At 44.5% G+C, this 18,190-nt stretch overlaps 1 pseudogene across 1 annotated transcript; it reads right to left on the minus strand.

Annotated features, from left to right (window-relative positions):
* Window positions 1-8: 8 nt before the first annotated feature.
* Window positions 9-16,207, minus strand: LOC146959791 (cleavage and polyadenylation specificity factor subunit 3-like; annotated as a pseudogene). The gene is made up of 9 exons (XR_015035595.1): window positions 16,118-16,207; window positions 15,829-15,982; window positions 13,995-14,170; window positions 7,064-7,222; window positions 6,204-6,350; window positions 4,948-5,100; window positions 4,735-4,843; window positions 3,148-3,246; window positions 9-103 (listed from the first exon to the last, which is right to left on the minus strand). The product of XR_015035595.1 is annotated as a cleavage and polyadenylation specificity factor subunit 3-like (transcript).
* Between the last annotated feature and the right edge of the window lie 1,983 nt (window positions 16,208-18,190).

The following is an 18,190-nucleotide window of genomic DNA, read 5'->3' on the forward strand; positions in this document are numbered from 1 at the left end:
TGTCCGACCTCCAGTACGACCATCCCGGCCTCGTGAACCAGCGTGATGCTCTTAAAGATCTTCACCGTGATTTTCTCCGTCCCCTCGACCTGCTCCACGTCGCCTGAAACACACACACATGGGCGTCGCACCCGTGGGGGATGGGGGTGTTTCGACACCCCCACTTTTATAGCAAAATAATTTCATCCCCCCCACATTTTCCAATGGTAAACCCGTGTGCCCACCCCTCGCTGTGCACCAGCATACACAAATGGAGCGCACCTCAGCCTCAGCCTCCTTACGCTGCATCAGAGCGATATCGCTCTGCGCTGCATGAAAAGGCAGTGGTCGAATTGAACGGGCATTCACCCAATCACAGACCGCTGTCCGCGACGCGGCCGCCGGCCCGGGAAATTTGAAGTCACAGAGACGGACTTTGGTTACGTGCCAGTCGGAGCTTCTGTCACTCACCGGTGACTGAAAGTGAACAATATTGAGAAGAGACGAGAAAGAAGGAGGAGGCAGAGATGCTAAAAAGGAAGAGGCATCTTTTTCAACTCAAGTTTGTACCGGTGAGTGAATGCAGAGGAAACCGGCTCTACGCCCCCTCAAATCAACACTCTGTCAGCGGGGGTAAAAAAAAAAAAAAAATGCTCTCATTGCTTATAGGGCAGTGATCAGCTCCGGTGACCGCGGCGCTGACTGTTTATCCCCGTATAAATTAAAACCAGACGCGACCCGACACACGGTGCTGAAGCACGGACCAGCGCGGTCCAACTTTTAATTCTCGGTCCGGACTCCGAACCCGCGCGTCTGATTGGGTTGGTTGGACACATGTCAATCGCTCTGGTCGAACCTCACCGCTGACAACGTGTGTGCGCGCGCCTGTTTGTTTGTGTGAGAGAGAGAATCAACACATTACCCCCCCCCCCCCCACACACACACACACACACACACACACACACACACACTCTCTTTGAGAGCAGACAGGAAAGACAGCAGTGTTTTTCAACCTTGGGATCAGGACCCCATGTGGGGTCGCCTGGAACTCAGATGGGGTCGCCTTAAATGTCAAGTCATTGGAAAAAAAGAAATTACTGATAAAAATATTTTTTAAACTAATTATCATATATATATATAAAAATATGATTAAAAAATATGATTAAAAACACCACACACAATCCTAAACAACTGTAAGAGAGAGAGAGATTTTTTGAAGTAGCCTAATGATAGTTCATTTGTTTATATTCTGTCTGTTCAGCAGGTGGTGGTGGGATTCATAATGGATTAGAATTAGAAGTGTATCTAAAAAAAAAAGGATTTTTACTCCCCCCCCCTCAACAAATAGAAATGCCAGATGCTCTGCACACCCCTAATTGCTAGTATTAGTGCATACTATTAAAATATCGATTGAGAATCGCATATAAGACCCAAATGACATGTTAAATAATAGGCCTACTGATAGCAATATACAGCACTTAAACGCAATTTTTACTTGCTTGGCTGGTAAATTATCTGCCTGGCTGGTAAAAAAAATTCACTTACCAGCCTGAAAAAGTTAGTTTTGGACCCTGATTGGAAGCTTACTCTTTTGGCGATCTAAGGTGGGCTCAGGGCAATGCCTATATCTTTTCGAGAGAGTTTTCAATCCAGCCATGAAGTGCAGAGTTTTTTTCAGGAACGTCGTAGCATAGGTAAATCCACCGTGATAACTACGTGATAGTGATTAAAAATTGCATTTTGTGATTAAAATTGAAACTCTATTTCCGTTGGAACACCCCCACATTTAAAATCACTGCTCCACCCCTGCACACACACACACACACACACACACACACACACACACACACACACACACAGAGGAAACAGGAAGTTACAGCTTCTACTGCAGCATAGATATATATATACTGACTAGATGCCGCGTTCCTAGGCAACTCTATTGAGTGGAATGCGTTAACGCGGCGGCCATCTTGGTCAGGGGGAAGCCGTGTCTACTTACTGCACTAGTCAACAGAGGCAGACGTCTATCAACCATTAAAATCGCCATAACTCACCAAATATTCAACCGATTTTCAAGCCGTTTGGTTTATTATAAATGTCAGACATATGTTTATGATACAACAACAACAAAAAATCTTTGAAAAATTTTTAGATATTTTTTTTAATGTATTAAACATACACTTACATACTCAGACACACACCCACATGCACAAATACACTGAAATGTGTTCTACAAGGGTCTGACCGGTCTGACTGCTGGTCAGATGTATATCATGTCTATGGTCAGAACCCCGGACCAAGATGGCGGCCGTGTTGACGTACGCTGAGAAGCAGAACGCGGCATCTAGTCAGTATATACTATGGCCCAATTCCAATCCGACCCCTCACGGACTCACTGACTTAGAGGCGCATTAACGGGAAGTCCGTGAGTGTGTGAGGGCTGTTCCATTGTCAGATCATCAAGTCAGTGAGTCAGTGAATGAGCCCTTACTGCCCCCTTACCCTAGGGGTAGGGGAATTACCCACAGTTCATAGCGTTGTGAAGTCAAACACATGAGATGCCGTCGGAACGCAAGTGTTAAAAAAAAAAGAAGTAAATTAACACACGTAGTCAGAGAGAGCTCCGCCGCTCTCTTTATTGTTAATGGACAGGAGCAACAACCAAAAAAAAAAGAAAGAAAGAAAAAAGAAAAAAAGAAGTTTACTGTCAGTATTAACGTGCAGTTTGTGATTATTGATGATGATTTGATCAGATCTGATCCGGGAACATTTTGTTTTGAGTCCGTCCACCTCACACACCTTGTGCGCGTTGAAAGTACGTAAATTATTGGTCCAAGACCGGAGTCAACAACATGTTGTTGTCAAGGTAACGTGTCGTGAGAGTGGGTAAGTGCTGTTCCATTCATATTTACAGCATCTGGACCCTCACACACTCTCACACTCTGTCACTTACAGCTGACGTCACTTTAGTCAGTGAGGGTTCAGGGCTCGAGTCTTTAGGGGGCGGATTGGAATTGGGGGTTATATCTATGCTACTGCAGGAGGAGGAGGAGGAAGAGGAGGAGAAGGAAGAGGAGGAAGAGGAGGAGGAGGAGGAGGAGGAGGAGGAGGAAGAGGAGGAGGAGGAGTTAGAGGAGTTAGAGGACGAAGGGGGCGGAGCCAACTCACCTGCGAGGCTGCGCAGCTGCGTGACGAGCAGAGAGATCGGTCCAGTGAACGGGATCGCCTGAGTCTGCTTCACCGTTCCCATGGCGAGGTCGGTGTAGTCTGAGGAGGAGGAGGAAGAGGAGGAGGAGGAGGAAGAGGAGGAGAGGAGGAGGGGGAGGAAGAGGAGGAAGGAGAGGAGGAGGAGAGGAAGAGGGGGAGGAGGAGGAGAGGAGGAGGAGAGGAGGAGGAGGAGGAGGAGGAGGGAGGAAGAGGAAGGGGGAGGAAGGAGAGGAGGAGGAGGAGGAGAGGAGGAGGAGAGGAGGAGGGAGGAAGAGGAGGAGGAGGAGGAGAGGAGGAGGAGGGAGGAAGAGGAAGGGGGAGGAAGGAGAGGAGGAGGAGGAGGAAGAGGAGGAGGAGGAGGAAGAGGAGGAGGGAGGAAGAAGAGAGGGGGAGGAGAGGAGGAGGAGGAGGAAGAGGAGGAGGAGGAGGAGGAGCAGGGGGGTGGAAGAGGAGGAGGAAGAGGAGGAGGAGGAGGAGAGGAGGAAGAAGAGAGGGGGAGGAAGGAGAGGAGTCAACACTGTTAGTCACTCCATCGTTCATGTCTCTAGTTCTCTTTCTGTCTTCATCCTTTTCTTCACTCTTTCTTTTTCTTTACTTTTTTGTCACTTCTCTCTCTTCTGTATTTCTAAGTATTTCTTCTCTCTTTCTGCTCCTCTTTTTTCTTCCTACAATCTTTTTCTTTCTTTGCCTTTTTTGTTTCTTTTCTTTCTCTCTTTTTTCTTTGTTTCTTTCCTCTTGATTATTTCTTTCTTGTGTTTTCTTTCAATCTTTCATTGTCTTTCTTTCCTCCTCTTTCTCTCTTTTTCTTTATTTCCTTCCCTCTTTCTTTCTTTAGTATTTCTAAGTATTTCTTCTTTCTTTTTTCTTCCTCCTATCTTTTTCTTTCTTTGCCCCTTTTGTTTCTTTTGTTTCTCTCTATTTTCTTTCCTTTTGATTATTTCTTTCTTGATCTCCCTTTTTTCCTGTTTCTTTTCTTTCTCTCTGATTATTATTTTCTTGGTCTTCCTTTCTTGAATTTCAATCTTTCATTGTCTTTCTTTCCTCCTCTTTCTCTCTTTTTCTTCATTTCCTTCCCTCTTTTTTTCTTAAGTATTTCTTCTTTCTTTTTTCTTCCTACTATCTTTTTCTTTCTTTGCCCTTTTTGTTTCTTTTCTTTCTCTCTATTTTCTTTCCTTTTGATTATTTCTTTCTTGATCTTCCTTTTTTTCCTGTTTCTTTTCTTTCTCTCTTTCTTTATCTTCCCTCTTTCTTTTTTCTTCGTTTCTTTCCTTCTGATTATTATTTTCTTGGTCTTCCTTTCTTGAATTTCAATCTTTCATTGTATTTCTTTCCACCTCTTTCTTTCTTTCTTTCTTTCTTTCTTTCTTTCTTTCTTTCTTTCTTTCTTTCTATCAACCAACCAACCAACCAATCAGTCCAGATGTTGAGGTTTACTTTCTGTGACAGAAGCAGCTTGAAACATTTGATGACAGATCAATAACATTAAAGATTCATCAATTATAGTAAGTGTTTGACAATACACACACACACACACACACACAGACTGACTGGAGAGGTCGGACGGCGTCAGGATGTGGTAACTGAAGTTTCTCTTCACCAGGATCCCGGAGACTCTCTGACCCTGAGAGCACTTCTCATCCGCCAGCACGCCCATCACCTGCAGCACAGCAGAACGGAGCAAAGCATGCTGGGAGTTAACAACACGGCCCACACCAATACAACAACACACACAACAACACACAGACACACAGACACACACACCTTGGCCAGTTTCTCTCCTCTGAAGTTCAGCGTCACGGCTTCAGTGTTTCGCGGGTTGTGGACTTCGATGTGAACCTCGTCGTTGTCTTCGTACTCTCGGATCAGAGCCGCCTTCAGCCGGGCCATCTCGTTCTGCTCGCCGTGCACCAGGATCTGCACACGCACACACACACACACACACACACACACACACGGACACACACATACGGACACACGCACACACACACACATACACACACACACACAGACACACACACACACACACACATACGGACACAAACACACACACAAACCAACTGCATTAAGGAGGGACACTACAGGTGAATAGGGTAGAAATTTAAACCAACAGATATCACCATGAAACTTCCCAAGTTTATCACTCACATTAAGACAAATGTTTTTTGTATTACAAGTTTTGTCAAGTTTTATGTTTAAATATGTAAATGAGGCAATATCTAATGAAATATGCGCTAATTTGCAGACATTTCCAGAACCGAAATCTGAACAATGGATAAAGCTACTTTCAAAATTCTTGTTTTAATTTGTTGACATATTAGAGTCAGAAGTTTTTACAGAGGAGGATTTTGGATATCTCTTTTTATCACTCTGTAAATGAGAAAATACTCTCACCAGCCCTAAAAATTCAAATATCGCCATGTTTTTAGGAGTAAAATGTTGTATAAATCAGGCTGTGGATGACATATCAACAATCCCCTCTGTAAAAACCTTCAGAATATAGACAGGAATAAAACTGGAAGGTTTGGTGTCTGTAAGTGCTGCTGAAGTGGAGATTTCGGGTCCAGAGTCTGAGGAAAAACTCATTTTGAGAAAACGGCCTTTAAAGATTTGTACTGTAAAATTCCATAGATCATTAATGTGAATCACACTTTTACAATTGGTCGCGGATACGGAGGAAACGACAATTTTTGGATCCACATAATTGTTCAGGAGAGAGAGGGAGCTTTACCTGACATAACTTTTGGTGAATTTAGGAGAAATCTACTGATGAAAGAGACAAAATGAAGTAAAATAAAAAACCTTAATGTGGATTTTCTACCATTTCTTTCCACTTTTCTGAGAGAAAAATATCCCAAAATCTCAAAATTGATCAGTGCATGAAAAAACAGTGTTTTTGCCTGTTAGTGTGTCGCAATAAACCCAAAGGATCCAGGAACATCGCTTTGTGGATTTAATTAAATAGTGTGGATTTAAATAGTGTGTGTCTGTGTGTCTGTGTGTGTGTGTGTTGTTTTTACCACGTGCGGCGGTTTGAGCGCCCGGATGAACTCGCTGGTCTGCTGGTAGTCGGTGTGAGCGGAGAAGGAGATGTAGTCGACCGACATCTTGAGAGGAAGCTTCTGTCCCGACATGGTGGCGATCTCATCAGGCTCCGTCATGATGTGCTGCAACACACACACACACACACACACACACACACACACACACACACACACAGTACATTAAATAACCTGTGTGAAAAGTTTCATCATTTAAAATAATATAAAAATATTATTAAAAGTTCATTAAATCCCAGCAGCACTTGAACGCAACACGACACACTCTTCTGATCGGTCCTACGTCGTTAACACAGGAGTCTGTCACAGATTCAGATTCTTGTTACGCAGCCACATTAAACTCAACATTATCAATAAAACTGACTGGACTGATCCAATACTGGGAATATCTATTGATGCCGATCAATAATATAATTTAAATAAGAGTTTTATTTCTGGTTTTTATTCAGATACACACACTGTAAAAGATTTTGTTTCAGCAATTACACTGTTCTCAGTCAGAGTTATTTGTGTTGCTGTTCTTGCCATCGCAGTTATTATCTCCAAACGATAAGATACCGATTAAAGGAGAAGTTATGAATAAAGAAAGATGCGGGGGCAGACAAACTAATTTTACAGCTGTTATTGTCTATTTTTATTTATTGCTGTGATTGTTTATTTGATTTCACTCTCTCACTCTCTGTTGTTCTTAACTTGTCTCCAAAAGTGAGCACAGACCTGACATTTCTAAAAACCAGTGGAGGAAACGTTTCACTTCCTGTGATAATAAAAAAAAAACTGCAGAAGGGACCCGAGGTGTCGCAGGTTCGATTCCTTCCTACCTTGGCGAGCGTCCCCTCCACGCAGTAGCCGGCGATGATGACGCCGTTCCTCTTGTCCGTGCACCAGCTCTCAAACAGCTCCCGGGACAAACCGCTCTGCATCATGCCGGGCGACGCCATCACCACGCTGGGCCCGATGTCGTCGAAGTGGTCCATGCTCTGACACACACACACACACACACACACACACACACACACACACACACACACACACACACACACACACACACACGTCAGAAAACAAACGACAACGACAATGGAAACAGGCAATAGCATACATAGGGTTGCAAAATATCGGGTATCGGGTAATATCGGAAACTTTCTATGGGAATAAACGGGAATAAATCCGAAATTTACAAAATTGAAGGTTGGCCCTTAAAGGGATAGTTCACCCTAGAATGATATTTCGCTCATTATCTACTCACCCTCATGTTGACTAAGGGCTGGAAGAATTTTCAGAGTCCACCGTCCCTCCTCTGAGTTACAGGGGGTCTCGGCGTAGCAGTGCATTTCAATGCAACGGTTGCAAAGGGACACCAGAGCTCTTCGTAAAAAAAACACACACAAAAAAACATCCAAATACCTCCATGATGCTCGTATGTAATGTCCGTCTTGTGCTGAAGCCCCAAATTGCGTAATTGTCCCGAAAAAAATTAAATAAGTCCACATTCCAAGCATGTTTGTAGCATTAGCTCCGAGTGTCTGTTGTCCGGGCTCTTCCGCTGCCAGCGCGCATGCGCAAGGTTCTGGCTCGTACAAATACGGCTCAGCAAAGAAATGCAGCTCGTCCTCGACATCAAAATCTTCAGCCATGGCTAAAATATGTTTTAAGAGGCCAAAATTGCACGAAAAAGTGTTGTCCCGGTGCAAGGCAGGCTATTACGGACTGCTTCTAGTCCTTCACCGGGGTAAACAAGGAAGCGAGTCGGTCTCAGTGCGAACCTTGCGCATGCGCGCTGGCAGCGGAACCGGACAACAGACACTAGGAGCTAATGCTACAAACATGCTTGGAATGTGGACTTATTTAATTTTTTTCGGGACAATTACGCAATTTGGGGCTTCAGCACAAGACGGACATTACATACGAGCATCATGGAGGTATTTGGATGTTTTTTTGTGTGTGTTTTTTTACGAAGAGCTCTGGTGTCCCTTTGCAACCGTTGCATTGAAATGCACTGCTACGCCAAGACCCCCTGTAACTCAGAGAAGGGACGGTGGACTCTGAAAATTCTTCCAGCCCTTAGTCAACATGAGGGTGAGTAGATAATGAGCGAAATATCATTCTAGGGTGAACTATCCCTTTAATAAGCAATTAGTAATATTTTACTCAACATTCATGTTTTTGTTGTTCAGTGAAATAGCTGATTGTTCATACAAGAATTAAAACTTGATAAAGTTCTACTCACAAATAAATCTGTGGAAATGTCATGTTTTTTAATTGTATTGTTATTTTGCATGGATGTCTGCTTATGACGAAACAAAATATTTACATTTATGTTTGGATATGTTTGTTTAAATTACCCCAAATTTCCAGTTAATCCCCATAAATTCCCATAATTTCCCATAATTCCCATGGATATTTTCCAATTTGGAATAAAAAACTGGAAATTTTCCGCCCCTTTGCAACCCTGAGCATACACAACACTGACAATACACTGACCTAAACAGACAAAACAGAAAACAAAGGCAAGGCAAGGCAAGGCAAGGCAATTTTATTTGTATAGCCCGTTTTTACAAACATTTTGTATCAAAGGGCTTTTACATGGGATCGTAACAACATCCTCTGTCCTTAGACCCTCGCATCGACTGAGGAAAAACTCCATGGAAAACCCTTTTAACAGGGAAAAGTCGGAGAAACCTCAGGGTGAGCAACAGAGGAGGGATCCCTCACCCAGGACGGACAGACGTGCAATAGATGTTGTTACAGACAAGAAAACAGTTTACAGTTTGTCACAGAATGTGCGAAATATGGAAATGTTAGCAGGAGTTGATGAAGGCAGTCTCTGGTGAGGGGGGGGGGGGGGGGCGGGGGGGCAGGGAGAGCTGGCCAGCTCGATGGGAGGGCTGGGTGGCAGACTGGTCCATGGGAAGGAAGGGGAGGCCGGTCTAACAGCAGGGGAAGGGGTGGGAGGGGGGGGCGATGCAGGCGGCGGCTGGTGCAGAGAGATGGAGCTCCGGTGGATCTGCGGAAACACAGAGAGAGTGCGAGACACCAAGGCCAAACTACAAAGTACAACAGAAAATGACAGTTCAAAAATATACTGAGGAGAAGAGAGGAGAGGAGAGGGGAGGGGAGGGGAGGAGAGAAGAGAAGAGAAGAGAAGAGAAGAGAAGAGAAGAGAAGAGAAGAGAAGAGAAGAGAAGAGAAGAGAAGAGAAGAGAAGAGAAGAGAAGAGAAGAGAAGAGGAGGAGAGGGCTCTGTGTAACCAGATGTGTCCCCAGCAGTCTAAGCCTATAGCAGCGTAGCTATAAAATGGTTCAGAGCTACCTGAGCCAGCCCTAACTAAAAGCCCTGTCATAAAGGAAGGTCTTAAGTCTAGACTTAAATGTAGTTAGAGTGTCTGCCTCTTTGACCCATGGAGAGAGCTGGTTCCACAGTAAAGGAGCCCGGTAACTGAAGGCTCTACCTCCCAGTCTGTTTTTAGAGATACTGGGAGTCACTAACAGACCTGCATTCTGGGAGCGGAGTGCTCTGGTAGGACAGTAAGGAATGATTAGTTCTTTCAGATAGGTTGGAGCTTTATCATTAAGAGCCTTATAAGTCAGCAGAAGGATTTTGAAGTCTATTCTAAATCCTACAGGAAGCCAGTGGAGAGAAGCTAAGGTGGGAGAGATGTGCTCTCTCTTCCTAACTCCTGTCAAAACCCTCGCTGCGGCATTCTGGACCAGCTGGAGACTCTTTAGAGAGTTTTTCGGACATCCTGACAGGAGAGAGTTGCAGTAGTCTAGCCTAGAAGTGATAAATGCATGTACTAGTTTCTCAGCATCACTCTGGGAGAGGATATTCCTAATCTTAGTGATACTGCGCAGATGGAAGAAGGCGGTCCTAGTCACGTGCTTTATGTGGGAGCTAAAGGAAAGGTCCTGGTCAAAAATGACTCCAAGGTTCCTCGCGGTAGTACTCGGGGTCAGGGTGATGCCATCTAGAGTAGCGATCTGATTGGAGAACGTGTCCCTGAGATGTTTAGGTCCAAACACAATAACCTCAGTTTTATCTGAATTCAGTAGCAAGAAGTTAGAGGACATCCAGGATCTAATGTCTTTCAGACAGTCTTGCAGATTGATGAGGCGGCTTCTGTCATCTGGCTCCATGACAAGTAGAGTTGCGTATCATCAGCATAACAGTGAAAATTGATTGAGTGCTTCCGGATGATGCCACCTAATGGGAGCATGTAAAGAATGAAGAGGATTGGCCCTAAGACTGAACCCTGCGGTACACCATACGTAACTCTGCTATACTCTGAGTGGTCGTTATTAACATTAACAAATTGAAAACCTGTCAGATAAGTATGACTTAAACCATTTTAGGGCAGTTCCTTTAATCCCTATTTCATGATCTAGTCTCTGCAGCAGGATGCTGTGGTCGATGGTGTCGAATGCAGCACTGAGGTCCAAAAGTACAAGAACAGAGACGAGACCTCTGTCTGAAGCTATAAGAAGATCATTAGAGACTTTGACAAGTGCTGTTTCAGTGCTATGGTGTTCTCTGAATCCAGATTGGAAAGCTTCAAAGAGCATCGTTGCTGTGCAGATGTTCATGTAGCTGCTCCAGGACAATCTTCTCAAGGATCTTAGAGATGTAAGGAAGGTTGGATATAGGCCGATAGTTGGCAAGGACATCTGGGTCAAGAGAAGGTTTTTTAAGTAAAGGGTTAATGACAGCCACCTTGAAGGCCTGTGGCACGTAGCCTGTGGCTAAGGAAAGATTGATTTGGTTCAGAAAAGAAATGTTAATTAAGGGGAAGACATCCTTAAGTAGTCTTGTCGGAACTGGATCCAGCAGACATGTGGCTGACTTGGAAGAAGTAATTGCAGAAGTTAAGTCTGATAGGTCGATGGGAGAGAAGCTGTCCAAGTGTGTACCAAGTCTGGGAGGTGCTTCTATGGGTATCGTAATCTGTGGGCCATTACTAGCAATTTTTGTTCTAATATTAACTATCTTTTCGGTAAAGAAAGTTAGGAAGTCGTTGGCTGCTGAGAGTTTGGAGGGATGGATGGCTCAACACACTATGGTTCTTGGTCAGCCTGGCCACAGTGTTGAAAAGGAACCTGGGGTTGTTCTTATTCTTTTCTATTAGAGATGAATAGTAATTGCTTCTAGCATTACGGAGTTCTTTTTTATATATTAATAAACTATCCTTCCAGGCTTGACGGTCTTTCCTCCATGTTGGCTGGAGTGTGTTTTCCTTTCCAGCCGTCTGGTCTTCTGTTTCAAAGCGCGCAAGTTTGGGCTGTACCAGGGAGCTATTCTTTTCTGATTGATAACTTTCTGTTTGAGGGGAGCTTCAGCATCAAGTGTTCCAAGGAGTGCTGCTGCACGTGCTATCCACAAGATAGTCCACCTGTGTGGGGGTGAAACCAGCATAACTGCCCATAGTATGGTTACAGAATGTGGTGAAGTCAGCATCACTGCCCATAATATGGTTACAGGATGTGGCAGCAAGCTCTGCTGGAATAAGCTCTTTAAATCTAGAAACAGCCGTGTCAGATAGACATCTACTGTAGCGGGATTTTTTCCCAGGTAGGATATAATTTGTTAAAGTAAATTCAAATGTTATTAAAGAATGGTCAGACAAGACGGGGTTCTGAGGAAGAACTGTGACATGGTCAGCTTCTATTCCATAAGTAAGTACTAAGTCAAGGATATGATTAAAAGTGTGAGTGGGTTTGTTTACCCTCTGAGAGAAGCCGACTGAATCCAAAAGTGACTTGAATGCAGTAGCCAGACAATCATCATCGACGTCCACCATGAATGTTAAAGTCACCTACTATAATGAACCTTTGTCTGAACTCATTGCTAAATTTTGACAGAAAGTCAGGGAATTCTTCTAGAAACTCAGAATAAGGTGCAGGAGGACGATACACTACAGCAAGTAAGGAGTGGTTTTTTCTGCTTTCCAGTCTGGGTGAGAGAGGCTGACAGTAAGGCTTTCAAATGTATTATCTGAAACTATTATGTCTAGGGTTGATAATCAGATTTGACTGATAAATAGCAGCCACTCCTCCTCCTCGGCCTGTGTTACGAGGCACATGACAGTTAATGTAAACTAGGAGGGGTAGATTCATTCAAACTAACATATTCATCTTGCTGCAACCAGGTCTCAGTGAGTGTTAATATGTCAATATGGTGACTTGTAATTAAGTCATTCACTAGGAGTGACTTGGATGGGAGAGAACGAATGTTGAGCAAACCACATTTAATAGTTCTATTAGTTTGGCTTGCTGGAGCAGTGGTTTTGATTTTAACTAAATTGCTATAAACAACTCCTCTAGATTGGGGTTTAGGCTTAGACAGCCTCGAGGCAGACACAGTTTCTATAGGCTGGGTGGGTGACAACAAGAGGGACCCAGCAGAGGGGCGTCTTAAACTGCGGCTCTGCCTGCTGGTCTGAACTCTGGGTGCTTGTCAGGGATTAGCACGGCTAATAAAGTTCCCTATATTCCTAGATAGGAGGGATGCGCCATCCAGAGTAGGATGGACGCCATCTCTCCCAATCAGACCAGTCTTTCCCCAGAAGGAGGTCCAGTTATCTATGTAAGCCACGTCGTTATCTAAGCACCACCTAGACATCCAGCGATGGAATGAACGCATGCGACTAAAACATATCGTCACTCACTAGGTTGGGCAGCGGGCCAGAGAAAATTACGGAGTCCGACATTTGTCTTTGCAAAGTTGCACACCGAAGCCATATTAACCTTAGTTTAACTCCGACTGGCGAAGCCGGGTGTCATTAACCGCCGACATGGATTACAATCTTACTGTATTTAACCTTACGTTTACATGCCCAGCAGCTTCAGATTAGCCTCAACGTCGCCCGCTCTGGCCCCTGGGATGGCACTTTATGCTCGCTGGTTTTCTCTACCTTCACGTACCGTAAAATGGAGCTGCCAATGACTAATGCCGACTGTCACAGCGGGGCTGTTGAGCAACAGAGTCGACATGTTGAGTTACGTTCTCAGCGGGTGTGTCGCTGAGTGGGGAAAAGCTGTTGGAGACGTGAAGGGGTTGGTGGAGCCAACACGGGCTTATTGCGTCTATGTTTCCCTCGGTTTGTTGTCACCCAGCCGGACTGACTAGTTCCCGGCTGCTCGGGGGCTGGGAGGGAACTGCTAGCGGCGGCTAGGCTAGGTGGCTCTGCACCGGCTAAGCTGGACTGTGAAGCTACTATAGCTGGACTAGCCTCCATGGTGCGGAGCCGGGACTCTAGCTCGCTGAGCCTCGCCTCCAGGGCTACAAACAAGCTACACTTATTACACATACCATTACCACTAAAGGAGGCAGAGGAGTAGCTAAACATCTGACACTCAGAGCAGGAGAAGGAGACAGAGGAGGGAGGGGAAGCCATAGCTAGTATGCTAAGCTAACTAACTAGCGGACCTGTGGCAAATACAACAAGTTGAATGGAGAAATACAAAGAGAGTCCTGTTAAGGACTTAAGTGACAGAAAGTTGTGTAATGTAGCAAAACGTGGTGCACACTGGTGCTTAAAGTGATTAAATTAGCAGAACACTGGACGGAGGATTGAGAAAGTCTAACACAACACAGCAACAGTGCAGCAGGTACAGGCAGGAAATGACGTAACACGCTCACCGTAAGTCACGCAGTCGGGACCCACACAAGTGGGAACAAACAAGGACAGAACAAACCTGACGACACAATAAAACAGGACAGAAAAGTAAAAACAAAAACAAAAACAAAAACAAAACAAACCTTCAGGTTGCTGATGTGCTTGAAGACGAAGGGGTTGTTGATGTTGATGGCCTTGCGGATCTTGTCGTTCATGGCGTTGATGTAGGTCTGGTACACGGCCATGCACTTCCTGGCCAGAGACGAAGCGTAGAAGATCGGGATGTCGTGGAGCTCCGGGTGGTTCTGCCAGTACTCGTCTGGTCCACACACACACACACACACACACAAATAAAGTTAACGAACCTACTGCTATGAGTATAGGGATTATGGCAATGGACCAATTTGCCAAAATGTTGAACTATCCCTTTAAGGTAAAAATCTTGCATAGTTCCTCTTTAAAGGTATAGTATGTAGGAATTCCCCCCATCTAGCGGTGCGGTTGCATATCTGAACGTATTCTTGATGTTGCATTCAGGTGAAATCGGGCAGACGTCAGACAGACAACAGACGCTGCATGTAACAGGATAAACAAGCGTCTATGTAAACAAGTGGTCCGCCAGCACGAGGCAAAACAATACAGCCGTGACAATATGTTGTCATGGTGACGTCGTATTGTTTACCCGACCCACGTTTTACCGGCTTTCTCTCGTCGAGTAAAATGACATCCGGTTGGTTTGCCGACGGCCGTCTGCCTGACTGCACCTGAATGCAACACCAGTGCGTCCGTCCTTCCTCACACTACACAGTGGCAGGGCCGTTGTATAGGGGAGAAAGGTGATGATAATTCTAGGGGCCCAGCGCCCAGTGGGGCCCATAAAAAACCCCAGTAGTCTAATCTTTGTATGACTGATTTATTCTGTGTAAGACCCTGACTATACTCATAGTACACTGTAAAAACTCAACATCCTTCCAAGAATATTTGTCTTATTTCTTGTCCAAATGTCTCATTTCTAGTCAAAACTAATCTCTTTCCACTTAAAATAAGACTCATAACCTAAAAATTAACTTGTTTTTAGATCATTTTCACTTGTTTCAAACTAATTTTCACTTGAAATAAGTAGAAAAATCTGCCAGTGAAAGCAAGTTTTTTGTGCTTGTAATAAGGAAGAAAAACTTGTTCCACTATCAGATTTTTTCTACTTATTCCAAGTGAAAATATGCTTGAAAGAAGTAAAAAGTGTCTAAAAACAAGCTACTTTTAATATTCTGAGTCTTATTTTAGGTATAATGATATTTGTTTTGACTAGAAATTACATTTTGACTAGAAATAAGACAATATTCTTGGTAAGATACTTGGGTTTTTGCAGTGTAATGTTGCATTAGCATCAAAACAAGGTAGGCTACTAGGCTGAATAAAAAATGATAATACATACGTAGTCTAAGAAAAAAAAACTGGAAAAGTTAGGGGGAGGGGCCCACTTTAGTATTCTTTAAGGGGGCCCAGAATTCCTAACAACAGCCCTGCACAGTGGTGACAGTTTTAACAGGCCGAGCCGACAGCTCTGCTGAGTTTCCGTGGTTACCTACGGTCACGCTGCAACATGGCCGCCTCGGTTCGGTGCGTCGCCCACTTATGTATTTGTAACGACTTGTAACAATTCATTCTAAGGTACGAGAAAGCTTTCATTTGTATGCGGGTGTGATTCGACTTCAGTGAAATACGTATTTATGAAAGCAATATTTGATTTTTGCTACTAAAAAGCCAAATAAGTTACACACTGGGGCTTTAACGAGGGTTGTATGGTGAAATGGAAAATGTTTTCTGTGTGATCCATAGACAGAAACACGTCCCTTAGTTTAATTCTTGTAAATAAAACTTTGAAGGCCTGAATTTATTTTTCCCTCAGCTGAAGGGAAAGCGCCACTCTTAGGTCGCCGTGCGTCGTCATGGCGTCGTTGTTGCCGTGGTCCTCACGAGGAATGAGCAGCAGCTCCTGCGCTCCGGCCCAGAGCGAACACGGGGATCAGACATCGACCTTCTCTGTTGACGATGTCCGTGGACCGTGTTGCAGAACCGAGCCTCTCGCCAACCCCCGCTTCTCGTGGATGTGAGTCCCGTAGGTCGACTCCTGACACACACACACACACAACAAACACACAAACACACACACACACACACACACACAAACACACACAGGTTCAATGTTAAGTGTCTGTGCTCTGTGTTTAAATAAAGATTGAACAGGTTGAACGGCTCCACTCACGGTGATGAGGATGTCTGGTTTGACGCTGGGGATCTCCGCCGCCATCAAGTGTCTGTCCTCCTGACGGGAGAAGTCTCCTGTGTACAACAACTACACACACACACACACACACACACACACACACACACACACACACACATATATACAGGGATGCAAACGGGTCAGGACCAAAAAAGAGAGGTATTGTCTGGCGGGGGGGGGGCTCACCATTAACAATATCACAGAAAAGTCAATTCCAGTAGTTCAACCCCAACCAAGTATTGAGTGCATATAGATGGACAGTTTTCAGAAGGCCAACATTTCTATATTAAAAATGCTTTAAAAAAATAAAAACCATTGCAATATTTCAATTTTGGAGATACTGATTTTTAGGTCTTCACTGAATGTTAGTCATATTATTTACTATTAAAATAAACTGAAGAAATAAAGACATGGGATTTAACATCCCATTCGGTGTGTAATGGGACATATAGGCCTAATATAATGTGTTAGTTTCACTTTAATTGAACACATTCTACATGGCGGAGGCGACGTCTTTCCACTTAGGGCTTCCTTCACCTCTGAAACGGGGCAGAGCTCCGTGGAAACACCTGCCTGACACAGCAACGTAGGGAACCGTGCACGTCCGTGGAGCTGTGCGCCGCGGACGTGCACGGGGGAAAAAACGGCGTCACCGCTTTTGGGTAACGTGCGTGCATGTCGCGCGACTACATTGAGGTCGGCTGTTATCAGTATAATCAGAGACCATGAATGAGTTCGCCTCACGTGATTGTCACTGTCAGCCTGTTAGAAAAACATTTACTGACCCCAGCTGAGACGCTGAGACCCCCCCCCCCCTCAAAACAAAAACTCTTCGGATCTGAACGATTCACACAAGTCACCTAATTGACCCTTCGCGTAAGCCCCGCCCCCTTGGTTACTGTTGCTACGCCGGGCAAGCTTTCACTCCCAGCCATGCTCCTGGCAGTATTTGGTATCGATTTCAAAGGAAATATCAGCAAATTTCTGGATAAACTGTTCTGAGATAATAGAGAGAAGAAATCACAAAGAGCATTCATAGTTTTCAGTGACGTGACTCGCGCAGGAGGATAAAACATCTGTTCAACGACACGACTGGACAATGTACAGAGCAGCAGTAAGGACCGGTAATTTTACCGTCTATCAACCCACCAAGACTTAGGTCATCTCACTGGTCATGAAACGTTGTCAAACTCTAAGTTTTTGGGCGATTGTGAACCACCATACAGTTTTCGCTACTGTTTTGTTTTCTCCCACGCTGTAATCAGTCAGTGAAAGCAGTCCTGCCTGGAGGATCCCTCGCCCTAAAAGCCCAGGTAAACGCCCTAAAAGTACAGCTGTCATTTCGGAGGTGAACATATGGTTTTCCCCATATCTACACTTGCTCAAGTCGAAAAAAAAAAGTCCGCTCGTATCTGAACATCTCTATATTGCTGCTGCCGCCGCCGCCGCCGCCGTAGTAGCAGCAGCAGCAACAACAACATCCTTCTCTACAAACAAATGTTTTTCGTCCTAGTCTCAAAATGTGTCCACAAAAGCAAACGTAATGACTCACTGCGGAAAGCTTGCCAGGCCTATAGTTACGGTTGCTAACGTAGGATTGGACCAATAGCCGTTTGTGGGAGGAGTTGGGCGAAGGGTTCAATTGGTCATGAAAAAAGCGAGTTTCGCTTTTCGGCGCGCTGTTTGCATCCCTGTGTGATGTTCAGGGACAGTCAGGACAGTCTGAGGACTGACAGCTCTGAGGTTGAAGTTTATATTAATGCACCATGACACTGTGGCAGGTCTCTGTACTAGGGATGTGAATCTTTGGGTGGCTCACGATTCGATTCCGACTTTTAGGGTCACGATTCGATTCAAAATCGATTTTCGATTCAACCGATTCTTGATTTTCTTTTTTGCGATTTTTAGTTTGCTTTATTAAACAACCAGACCATGTGAAACGTTGAATGATGATGATGTCTACAGACTATTATATCAGAAGCCATATTTCCCCCCAAAAAATGCACATCACATGTTTCAGATTTATTCAGCAGCAATATATTCGAACCATTT

The sequence above is a fragment of the Trachurus japonicus genome, unplaced genomic scaffold (assembly GCF_045865225.1).
Source record: "Trachurus japonicus isolate A0001 unplaced genomic scaffold, Traja_1.0 AP031072.1".
NCBI lineage: Eukaryota > Metazoa > Chordata > Actinopteri > Carangiformes > Carangidae > Trachurus > Trachurus japonicus.